Here is a 12,599-nt window from a genome sequence, read left to right on the forward strand (position 1 = left end):
ACTCGGCTGAACCCTTTATTTTCATGACTTGAGCTTGGCCTCCAGAGACCTCTGACATTTGGGCTGAGAAGAGACCAGAACTGACCAGTCACTGTATACATGTCCTTCCAATGACCCAGGAGGGCTGGAGGCCTCTGCTCTTAGCCCTTCTCTACATCCCCCACAATGGGCACACACACGCATGTGCACACACATAGCTATGGGGCTCCCAGTATCTGCAGGCCTCTCCTCCAGCCTATGGGAGGGATGGAACAGGGAGTGGTCCACAGCTTTGCCAGGATCTCTCCTCCCAGCCCCAGACTCCACCCACTCTGGCTTCCCTGTGCTGCAGTGGTGTCCAGTTCATTGGGCTCCCAATTCCGGCCCTCCACCCAGGGAGGGCCTCTAGGTGGGGCCCTGGGCAGCTCCAGCACTGCTAAGCTGCAAGGCACCCTCCCTCATTTCAGGAGCTCTGTGTGCGGCACCCCTCCCTCTGGCTTTGCTCCTTGGGGGGCTGTGAAGCAGGAGGCTAAAGTCTCTTTTGCTTGCAATAACCCTCCCTCTGCCAAAGGCAATATCCTCTACTGCCCAGAGGCCACACAGAGCCAGACAGGGCGCTGCCCCTGGGGAGTGGAGGTGTGAGGCCCCACTGTCATTTCCACCTTCCTCCTCTTCTGGTTAGCTCCTGGGACGGGGCTGGAATGCACAGCTTGTTAGCCAGAATGTGTCTGAAGGGCGGCCCGTCTCCTTCCTCCTTCCCACCCCTCAGCTGGTCCAGCAGGAGCCCCGGGGAGCTGCTGGGGAGAGGGGCCGGGGCCAATCGGGGCCAGATGTGAGTGCACAAGGCTTGGAAAAGCTCAGACAACTCTACTCATGTTTGTTACTTGGAAATGAAAACTACGCATGTTCTATCTGCCCAGGTTTTCTTGGGGGCTGTTTTTCTTTCTTGGGGGAGGGAGCAGACATTGGGACCCTCAGATCGCAGATCTTATGTCTTTGGACCAAGTCTGTGCTCTAGAAGATGAAACTGATGGCAAGTGCTCCTCCCAGGAACACTGTGATGGGGGCAGGCTGATGGCATTTGCATTCCGTCACTCCCATTTTAAAGATAAGCCATCCCAGACCAAAGAGGCAAAAGAAGGAATGGATATCAGAGCGGGAAGAGGCCCGGGCACAGTTTTCCCACACAGGGCACTGGCTCAGCTGCAGGGTTGCTTTGTCTGGGAATTGCATGTCAGGCTCTTTTGGTGACCCCTTTCTGGGCCCCAGATCAGGCAGAGAAGAGAATCCCACCTCACACTGCCAGACAGTGTACTCCAGCAGATGGGGATCCTGGGACAGAGGCGGGGCTCTGAGAGCTTGAAGCACATGAGCAAGATGTGGAAGCCACAGTGACCCGTGAATGAAGCCCAAGGAGCCTGGACCTCAACTTGTAACTCAAAGAGGGAGGTTTTGCTCTAACAGGGAGGGGACACCCTCTCCACTAACCTCTTGGCTGTCTGATTTACTTCCAGACAATTTCACCCAAGGCACTTAGAAGGGCAGGTTCAGGGCCAGGGATCTGCTTCTAGATTCTGCATTTTAGAGCTGGAAAAGACCTCAGCCATCTGTGCCCTGCGGCCCTGTGCCCTGGGGCCATCTGTGCCCTGCAGGCCTGGCTCTCTGCAGGAACGCGGGGAGCACAGAAGCCAAGGGCTCCTATCCTAGCTCCTCTGTTTATTGGTTTCTTGGGGAACTTGGCTCAATCACCTGATCTCATTCAGCCTCAGGTGCATCACCTATAAAATGGGAAGGTTGGTATATGCTGGTCTCCCAGGGTCACTGTGAGCCTCTCGTGAGATAATGCAGGTGGCATGACTTTATGAACAAGGTCACTCAGGGGAGCTGGTGGCAGAGTCTGATGAGAACAAGCACCCCCCCAGCATCTTCTGACCCTGCCTGGCAGCCAGGTAGGGGGATGTCCAGGTTCCTAAGGCCTCCCTCCTACCTAGCCAGTCCCAGAAACAAAGATGTTTGAAGTTCGCTTTTCAAAAGGCAATTGCAAATGCACTCCAGGGCTGATATCTGGACCCTGGCTCCTCAATCCTTCTCTGGACATCAGAAGGACTCTGTTAAATCCTTCTCTGAGTGGGTAGCGTGACCCTCACTTGCTGCTCCCAAGTCAGTTTCCCTGGGTACCAGCATAGAACTCTGCAGGCTTTACGGCTTTTCTTTGGATTACCTCACTTTAAACTCATCAAAACCAAGGGAAAAAATCACATGAGTGTGGCCCTTCTCCAGAGAGGGAATCGCTAAGTAGGTTTTAAATGTTTTCCTCCTCTAACTGTACTTAGTTAAGCTAAATCATAACCCAAAGCTGGACAGAGACAGATGTTTTAGAAATAACTTCTCCCCACATATATCCAACCACTGGCACATGCACACGCACAGACATGCATGCACACACATGCGCGTGCACACACACACGCACACACACGAAGCCATGGAGAGGAGCTGTCACCTGAGCCATGTGCACCCTGAGTAGGCTCTTGGGCTGTGACATGAGTCAGGTGGAGTTGTCACTAAGGCAATAGCTTCCCTCTGGCACCCCAAATGCAGGCTCACACTCTCTCCGGCCCAGGCAGTTGGATGAGGGCCCAGCGGATATCTGCGGGCCCAGCTAGCAGGGACCTTCCCACCTGGAGAAAGCACCTTCAGGCTCTAGGTCTGAAGTTTCCCAAACTCTGTACTCCACTCCATTCAGCTCATTCCAGTCTCCTCCAGCTGCCTTTGAGACAGCATGCCCAGAAGATAGGGCAAAATTAGTACCAAGACTCACCTGAGTGCCTCTGGCTGAGGCTGTAGACCTTTGTCCCCTCAGATTCTGGCATTCACCATGGTGGCCGGAGAGCTGTCTGCCACCACGCTGAGACACAGGCCGCCCCTCGGACAGCGTCCCCACAGCCAGTCAAATCCAGATGGAGTCATAGAAAGGGGCTGCAGGGGCGCCCAGGGACGAGTCTCAGAGCAGGACCACAGGGGCCACTTCTGCAGGAGGACCAGATTAAGATGCAACCTGTGGCAGAGTGGGGGTCTGGGTCTGGGGCACCCCGAATGGGGGTGTGCGCCTGGGACTCCCTGTCGTTGGTGCCTGACCCTGGGTGGCGATCAGGAGATGTCCTGAGGAGGCACCGGCAGCTCCTCTAGGTACTGCCTGAGATGCGAACTGCAGCTGCTCTCGCCGCCAGTCTGTATAAAACAAAGTTCTTGGAGCAGTTGCGGAGGCTTCTGCAGTGGGGTCTGGAATACGGTCCCCCTCCTGCGGCCAATCGTGGCATTACAGCCCCATGTTGGAACGTCCGCCGGGCCCAGAGCAGCGCGGTCAGCCTTGGCCTTGGGACTCCACCACCCCGGCCTAAAGGCCTGCTCAAAATACTTTTTGGAAGGCTTCTGGGGGAGTGGCAGCTAGACCTGGCTTATGAACCACGCAAGAAAACCAGTCTTGTAAACTTATTTATAGGACAGAATTGGCATGGCTCAATTCATTCACCAAACTTGGCACAGAGTTACTTTATGTATTTTCCTGGAGTCACGTTCATCCCCAAAGGACACGGATTGGCCACACTGGGGGTAGTTAGGAAAATGCCCCAGGGGGTTCCATGGAACTCAGCAGCAAAATCAGCGTTTCTGGCTCGTTAACGCTGCACAGGGGCTGGGGGATGCAGGATGAAGACTAACTGGCTGTCCATAGCAATTGGGTCTGGGAGGGGGACTCAGGCACGAATAACCCTGAACCTGAGCATGATTGCTTACGTTTGAAAAAGGAGATCTAGGCCGGGTGCAGTGACTCACACCTGTGATCCCAGCACTTTGGGAGGCTGAGGTGGGAGGATCGCTTGAGCCCACCCACAAGTTCAAGACCAGCCTGGGCAATACAGTGAGACCTCATCTCTTAAAAAAAAAAAATCTTTTTAAAGACCATCTAACCAGATGTGAAGGGAGCTGCTAAATTCAAATTGGGGTGGTAGTATCAGGGACATCAGAGTAATCCCCATAATGGTCCGAGCCAGGGTGGCATAGTTAGGCTATGCAGATGGCCTCCAGAGGACAGCACTCTGAGGTAATGTTCATGAATGTGTTCCTGTCTGTTGGTGAAAAGTTCAGCCTCAAGACTCCAGGGTCAGACTTCGTACATGAGAATTGTTTGCCAAAACTCAACTGTGTCACTGCAGCTGCCCGCCCACAGCTGAGTCAGAAACGCCTTCCTCATTCTCAGTGACTGCCCCGCCTGACTGCCTGGGAAGCAGCTTCAACATCAAACTCCATTTTACAGAAAGAACAAATGATAATTGTATCATTATGATAATAATACCAGGGAGCGGAGGAGGAGAAGGAAAAGAAGAAGAAAACACTTTATAGCAAATACCATGTGCTTCTTCAATATTAGCTCATTGAACCTATTCAACAACTCCGTGAGGCAGGTACTGCTATTATGCTCATGTACAGAGAGAGAGAGGAAGTGACTTGTCCAGGGTCTTGTAGCCAGTGAGTGGCAGAGCCAGGATTCAACCCTAGGCAGTGTGACTCTAGGGTCTATGCCCTTAACCTCTCCCCTGCACCACTGCCTCTCAAAGGGAAACAAACGTTTTTGCCCCCCATCAATTCACCAACATTCCTAGGAACGTAATCTTAAAAACTGCCAGAAATGTCATCAAAATATGATGTCCAACCAGCCTGGGCAACAGGACAAAAACCTGTCTCTACAAAAAAAAAAAAAAAAAAAAAAAAAAAAAAAAAAAAAAAAAAAAAACAAATAATAGCTGGGCATGTATTCCCAGGTGCTTGGGAGGCTGAGACGGGAGGATCAATTGAGCCTAGGAGTTTGACGTTGCAGTGAGCTGTGATCACATCACTGCACTTCAGACTGGGTGACAGAACAAGACCCTGTCTTTAAAAAAAGAAAAAAAAAAGTGATGTCCAAAGATCTTCCCTAAAAGGATGTGCATATTAGCAAGAAATGTGGTAGTTAGTGCTACGGACTAAATGTGTCCCCCAAACTTCAGGCATTGGAAATGTAATCTCCATTGCAACAGTGTTGGGAGGTGGGGCCTTTGTGAGGGTATTTGAGTCATGAATATATTTGGGATGCTGTAGAAAGGGCTTGCAGGAGTGGACTTGCTTGATCCTCTGCCTTTCTGCCATGTGGGGACTCCACGCTTGTCCTCGCTTGTCCTCCCACCTCCCGCCCTGCTAGAAGCACTGAGTTGTACTGCATGATAAGCACATACCACACGCAATGTGTATATCGGTCTCCTGCTGACGGGGATTTGGGATATTTCCCATCTTTACCTATTATGAATAAAGCTGCTGGAACAGGCAAAGGAAGATTTGACAGTGAAGTATTGGAATGACCTGGAGGGCTGGTTTTCTCATGGGTGAGAGTCCTCCTGGCAGCTCTTAGTTCAGGTACCTCCTTGCCACTAAAATCAGAATTGTCCCCAAAATTATTTGCTTCCATTCAATCACAAATGGCATTTGTAGTAGGCATTTCTGCCCCCCAACAAGCTGCGAGGAAAATGTGATTGCCTTGATAGAGGAGGGCTGAATAGACTTCTGAAGTAGTTTCATCTATGACATCTCAGTATTTAAAATGGAGGGACCAAGCTTTTTCAATTTGCTTTTTCTAAAGGTAGGATGTCGCTTTGTCACCCAGGTCGGAGTACAGAGGCACCATCATAGCCCACTGCAGTCTCAACCTCCCAGACTCAAGAAATCCTCCCACCTCAACCTCCTGAGTAGCTGGGGCTACAAGCACGTGCCACCACACCCAGCTAATTTTTTAAAATCCTTTGTAGAGATGAAGTCTCGCTATCTTGCCCAGGCTGGTCTCAAACTTCTGACCTCGAGCGACCCTCCCGCCTCCATCTGCCAAAGTGCTGGCATTACAGGTGTGAGCCACCATGCCCAGCCTCCATGTCTGACTCTTATACATGGTGCTGCTGTGATCATTCGTGTGCGTGTCTTCTGGGGAACATATGATTGCCATTCTCTTGGGCATATACCTGGGCGTGGAATCGCTGGGGCACAGGGTGGCCCTGTGTTCAGCTTTGGTGGACATAGCCAAAGAGTCTCCCCTGGTGGTTTATACCAGTTTATATCCAGCAGGGGCTGAAACTACACTTATTCCTTGTCCTCGTCAGTGTCAGCGATGTTTATTCCGTTTTCCCTGCTTTGGTGCATTGTAGAGGTGCCATATTGTGGTTTTAATTTGCATCTTCCTGATGACTCATGAAGTTGAGCACCTTTAATTATTTCATTAGGTCTGATTGTTGACTTGAACTCTGGGCCTGTTACACAGCAGGTCCTGCCCTCCCGCTTGGGGTTGACTGTTCCATCTGCCTGGAGTGGTTCCCCCAGATGTTTGCACAACTAACTTCTTTGCCTGCTTCCCATCTTTTCTCAAAGGTCACCTTCTTCATGCTGCTGAGCCTAATGATTCTATTTTAAAATGCTACCCACAAGCCAGGCATGGTGGCTCATGCCTGCAATCCCAGCACTTTGGGAGGCCAAGGTGGGAGGATCACTTAAGGTCAGGAGTTTGAGACCAGCCCGGCCAACATAGTGAAACCCCATCTCTACTGAAAATATAAAAATTAGCTGGGTGCAGTCGCAGTCTCAGCTACTTGGGAGGCTGAGGTGGGAGAATCACTTGAACCAGGGAGGCAGATGCTGCAGTGAGCCAAGATGGCGTCACTGCACTTCAGCCTGGGTGACAGAGCGAGACCCCATCTCAAATAAATAAATAAATAAAACTGCTACACACCCCTTGCCACTCTCAGTCCCTGCTTGGTTTTGCTTACTGTCTGCTAGAACAGCAGCTCCAGAAAGGCAGCTCACTTGAGTGCTTCAAAATGCCTAGCAGGGTGCCTGGCGCACAGTACACACTCAAGAAATATTGGTTGTGTGACAATCTGAGGAAACAGCATCAGGTACAGGGAACAGAAGGCTCAGAGGCCTCAGTATGGAAACACACTGGACATGCCGGAGGGGCAGAGAAAGGCCCGGTGCCCGGAGCACAGAGAATGCAGTGCCCGGAGACTGCATTCTCTGTGCTCCGGGCACCGGGCCTTTCCAGAGAATGCAGTGCATTCCAGAGAATGCAGTGCCCAGGTAAGGGGAGAAGGAGGCCTGGGTCTCGCCCTGAGCACATAGTGGGGCTGAGGCCACGCCCTTCTTTTTTGTCTCTCTCTTCTCCCAGGGAGCCCAACAATCCTGTACTATTTATATTTTTATTTGTTTGTTTCTTTCTTTTTTTTTTCATATTTCTTCCTGTTATTTCTTGTTTAAACTTTTAAAAAATTTTAATTGTGGTAAAATACACATTGTATAAAATTTGCCAACCTAATATTTATTTATTTATTTATTTATTTATTGAGACAGGGTCTTACTCTGTGGCCCAAGCTGGAGTGAGGTGGTGTGATTTCGGCTCACTGCAACCTCCACCTCCTGGGCTTAAGCAATTCTCCTGCCTCAGCCTCCCAAGTAGCTGGGATTACAGGGGTGCACCACCACGCCCAGCTAATTTTTGTATTTTTAGTAGAGACGGGGGTTCGCCATGTTGGCCAGGCTGATCTCAAACTCAAACGATCCACCTGCCTCAGCCTCCCAAAGTGCTGGGATCACAGGTATGAGCCGCCATGCTCAGCCCTGTTTTAAAATACATAGTTCAGTAGTGTTAAGTACATTTGCATTGATGTTCAACCAGTCTCCAGAACTCTTTTCATCTTTTTTTTTTTTTTTTTTTTGAGGCGGAGTCTCGCTCTGTCGCCCAGACTGGAGTGCAGTGGCGCAATCTCGGCTCACTGCAAGCTCCGCCTCCCGGGTTCACGCCATTCTCCTGCCTCAGCCTCCCGAGTAGCTGGGATTACAGGCGCCCACCACCTCGCCCGGCTAGTTTTTTGTATTTTTAGTAGAGACGGGGTTTCACCATGCTAGCCAGGATGGTCTCGATCTCCTGACCTCGTGATCCGCCCGTCTCGGCCTCCCAAAGTGCTGGGATTACAGGCTTGAGCCACCGCGCCCGGCCTCTGAAACTCTACTCATTCAACAACTTCCCGTCAGCTGTCCTCCAGCCCCTGGCAACACTCATTCTCCTTTCTATGTCTTTGAATTTGACTACCCCAGGGACCTTGCTATTTCTGTATCTGTGGCCGACTCTACAAAAATATACTCTAAAATGTTTATCTTTAGGATTTTCTTTTCAGTTAGCTTTTAACCTGGTTCACATGAAATATAAGTGCTTTTCAAAAGCAATTTTTGTCCATTGTTTACAAACCAGTGTTTATCTTTTATTATTGTTCAGCTTTGTAAAAATATCTTGGTGAGAAGTATGTAATCAGCTGGGCGCGGTGGCTTATGCCTATAATCCCAGCACTTTGGGAGGCCAAAGCAAACGGATCACTTGAGGCCAGGAGTTGGAGACCAGCCATGGCCAACATGGTGAAACCCTGACTCTACTAAAAATACAAAAATTAGCTGAGCATGGTGGCTCACGCCTGTAATCCCAGCTACTTGGTAGGCTGAGGCAGGAGAATCACTCGAACCCTGGAAGCGGAGGTTGCAGTGAGCTGAGATTACGCCACTGCACTCCAGCCTGGGCAACAGAGTGAGACTCTGTCTTAAAAAACAAGTATGTAATCTTTCAAAACTCAGAATTTGTATTTATCATTTTTAAAAAGTAACACTTCATTGTATAATGAACATGATCTTGTTTAGGAGTTCATTTTGGTGAAAATGATTGTACACATCATTTTAAATGCTAATAAGAATTTAGCATTTGTAAAATTGTATTCAATCAATAACATAAATGCTTTCTAATTTGTCATCTTATTGTTTATCTCAAAGCATCCATCCAGTCTGAACTGAAATCCGTCAACCTCCCTGACCCACAACGTCCCTAACCCCAGTCAGCAGTAGCTAGATCTCAGGGAGGAAAACAGATCTGAGAAAAGTGGCCTCTGAGTTAGAAAGCAGCTTTTAACATTTTTATCTGGATTTTCTCCTCTATAATTTTCTGTATTCCCCCCGCCCTCAAAATTATAAGTACTTTATTAATTAGAAAAAATGGCCAGGCACGGCAGCTCATGACTATAATCCCGACGCTTTGAGAGGCCGAGGTGGGAGGATTGCTTGAGGCCAGGAGTTCGAGACCAGCCTGGCCAACATGGCAAAACCCCATCTCTACTAAAAATACAAAAATTAGCTGGGCATAGTGGTGGGCACCTGTAATCCCGCTACTCAGGAGGCTGAGGCAGGAGAATTGCTTGAATTTGGGAGGCAGAGGTTGAAGTGAGCCGAGATTGCACCATTGCACTCCAATTTGGGCGACAGAGTGAGACTCTGTCTCAAAGAAAAGAAAAAAGAAAAAAAAGAAAAAAAAATACAGTAACCCCATAAAAAGATATCTCAGAGATTATTTATCCTCAGCACACTAATGTATATGCTTAGCTAGGAAAGCAGGCATGTCAGCAACAAATGCCACTGTCACAAAGTGCTGAATTAGGGTAAATCCCTACACTTACAGTGTCAAGTCTTGGACTTCAATCTAATCATTCCTAGATGCATGTCATCGGGCAATCACTAAGCTTCTTGGTCTCTGTGTTGTCATGGGACATAAAAATAATAACTCCATATCACAGAATAGACAGTGGGATTAGACAGTTGCTAAGAGGCCACTGAGAAACCTCATGAGATGATCCCAGAAGTCCCTTGAAAAAGGATTCTCTGGTGAAAACCAAAAGCATGCCTTTATTGCAGGACTTATCAGAGTCTTTAAGGTGCTCTTGAGCCTGGTAATCCTCCAAGAGGGGAATGTAGTGTTAAGGCTTCTCCATTCTCACTTGAACACAGAGAATAAGGCTAGTGTTTCACAGCACTGAGCTGAAATTGGTAGTAGAGATGACTTTCTCAATCATTGAAAATAATTTTAGAAAAATGTTAAGGCTTACTGCTGCAAGTGCCACATCATAAAAGACGCCCACACTAGTGGAGTGTGAAGAGGAGCCATCAGTCCTGAGAGGACAGTAAGACCACCTTACCTGTCCACTTCCTGAGGAAGGGGCCACGTCCCGTTTGTCATTGTCTCCCATCCTGCAGCTCAGCCCTATAAATGCGAGTGACCTGAACACCTTGCTCAAGGCCAGTGGCCACCCCGCCCGCTAGCCCCCTCCATCCTGTCCTCTGCCACCATGACACCCACACTCCTTCTTTTGTCCCTCTCACCCCCACGCCCACCTCCTGAGCCTCTGCCATACCTGCCCTTCAATACCTTCCAGACTCCCCAGCACAGCTTACCCTTCAAGGCCAGCTCAGACTCTGCCTCTCCTCTGGAGCCTCCTCTGCCAGCTGGGCCTCAGCTTCCCTAGGTAATTCCAGTGCTAAGGGCTGACCACCTGCTCAAGGGCCTGAACAACATGCCTCTGGTTGTGCTGAGCTCATTAAGGGCCTGGTCCATATGTTCTACCCTTGTGGGTTCTTCTTCAGCATCTAACCCAGTGACAGGCCCAGAGCAGATAATGAGCCCATTTGGATCAGTTGGTATGGAGGCTGAAGCAACTCCATGTTGGATGCTGACCCGCCATGTTGACTTCTGATTCACCCCAGTTCCAGGAATGCCTCTAAGATTTCTACTTTCACATACTTATGCCCTTGGGTCAAAACAACCTTGATGTAAATCCTGCCCTTAGCAAATCTGCATTATACCCCTTCCCTATGGTATATAAACCCTGGGATAGGGGGTGTTGGTGTGGGGTTCCACCATCTCATCTTGTGGCCACCTAGGACATGGCAGTAGGTTTGCATAGACCTGCTTACCACAGAATGGTTGGTGATATGGATGTGTAGACCTCAGAGAAGCTTCGTGGAACAAACACTAGATTCTGAGCCATGAAGCAGGGTCTTGACTCCCATATCCACCCTCCTCAGCCCTGTGAGGTAGGTAAGTCACAAAACTTCTTTGAACCTGAGTTTTCACGTCTGCAATACCGGGTTACTATTTCCCAGCCTTACCATTCATCCCAAGGGTGGTTATGAGGGAAAGGCGTTTTGAAAATGCTGAAGCACTTCTCCAATGTCAGCCTTACTATTATTTTTCAGAGTTAGCAGCCCCTGACAAATGGAGTATTAATCATGATGATGGAGCTCTCTCTCCAGAGTCCAGCTGCTGACAGCTGGCGCTGAGTCCAAGACAGCGGGAGCAAGGTTCTCTGCCTTGTGGAGTTCCCTGAGCAGTCATGGAATCCACCCAACCATCTGCTTCATCTTGATGTGCTTGGCTCATTTTAATTCTTTTCCCAGAGTGTGGAGATGATGGATTCCATGAGACAGCCCAGGTTTTCTGACACTGGTCCAGGGTTGCAGACAGCAAAGTCAATGAGCTTCCTCCATGTCACATTCATAGCGCAAAGACCCAAGAGCCAGCCTTACCTGGAGCTGCCTATTTTGTCAGACTCAATGACCCAGGGTACCCTTTAAGGGATCTCTCTTGGAGCTGAGATGATGTAAAATTTGAGAATTAGATTATGATATCATTTTAATGGGGGTAATTTGTAATTGGTAGCCAAACATGTTTATTCAAGGGAATCATATGAAACTTCTCGAAACAGGGTAAGATTTGGGGCCAAAATTTGTAAGAAGGAATTTAGTGGGACAGGGCAAAATAGACAACCATGTTGGAAAAATGCACCTCTCACATACAGGATATGGAATACCAGGCTTCTCCAGGCACATAAGAAAAAATCTTATATTGGAGATGGCTTTGAGATTGATGGAAGTCAGAAACAGTTGGGGAAAACAGCTATCAGCTGAGTAACCTTTATTTAAAATGCTTGGGACCAGAATTGTTTTAGATTTCAGGGTGTTTGTTTGTGTGTTTGTTTGTTTGTTTTTCTGAGACGGGGTCTTGCTCTGTTGCCCAGGCTAGAATACAGTGGCTTGATCACAGTTCCCTGAAGCCTTGACCTCTCGGGCTTAAGCAATCCACTCACCTCAGCCCGGGAAAACAGGCACGCAACACCACGCCTGGCTAATTATTTTATCTTTTGTAGAGACAGGGTCTTGCTATGATGCTTAGGCTGGTCTCAGACTCCTGGGCTCAAACAGTCCTTCCGCCTCAGCCTCCCAAAGTGCTGGGATTGCAGGCCTGGACCACTGTGCCTGGCCTGGATTTCAGACTTTTTGGATTCCAGCTCAACATCCCTAATTTGAAAATTCTAAATCCTACATGCTGCAATGAGCATTTCATTTAAGTGTCATGTTGACACTCAAAAAGTTTCGAATTTTGGAGCATTTCAGATTTTGGATTTTCAGATTTGGATACTCAACTTGCATTTCAAAACTTAAGCTGCGTTAGTACAGCAGGATGAGCAGAAAGATTGAGGATACAGAGCCTTTGAGCCCTGCATTAATGAGCCCACAGTTGGTGTAGTATGCTCAGTTCTAGGTGCTTCTGAAAGATTTAGTCAAAACTTAGAGGGCACCCACTAGGGTGACTAGGGTGGTGAAGGGTCTAGAGACCAAAAGCAAAGTGCAGTGCTTAACCCAGAGAAGAATCTATGCAAGGGGCCATGACTGTGTTCTCAGAT

General features: G+C 48.8%; 1 protein-coding gene across 1 annotated transcript in view; it reads right to left on the reverse strand.

Moving 5' to 3' along the window:
- SCARA5 (scavenger receptor class A member 5) overlaps window positions 1-3,385 on the reverse strand; it is a 132,268-nt gene extending 128,883 nt beyond the window's left edge. The window contains exon 1 of the mRNA XM_033229382.1: window positions 2,798-3,385. The gene's annotated coding sequence lies outside the window, so the exon portion shown is untranslated. The remainder of the gene's footprint in view (window positions 1-2,797) is intronic.
- Between the last annotated feature and the right edge of the window lie 9,214 nt (window positions 3,386-12,599).

Source organism: Trachypithecus francoisi, unplaced genomic scaffold, assembly GCF_009764315.1.
Source record: "Trachypithecus francoisi isolate TF-2019V2 unplaced genomic scaffold, Tfra_2.0 Contig01440, whole genome shotgun sequence".
In the NCBI taxonomy this organism is placed as follows: Eukaryota; Metazoa; Chordata; class Mammalia; order Primates; family Cercopithecidae; genus Trachypithecus; species Trachypithecus francoisi.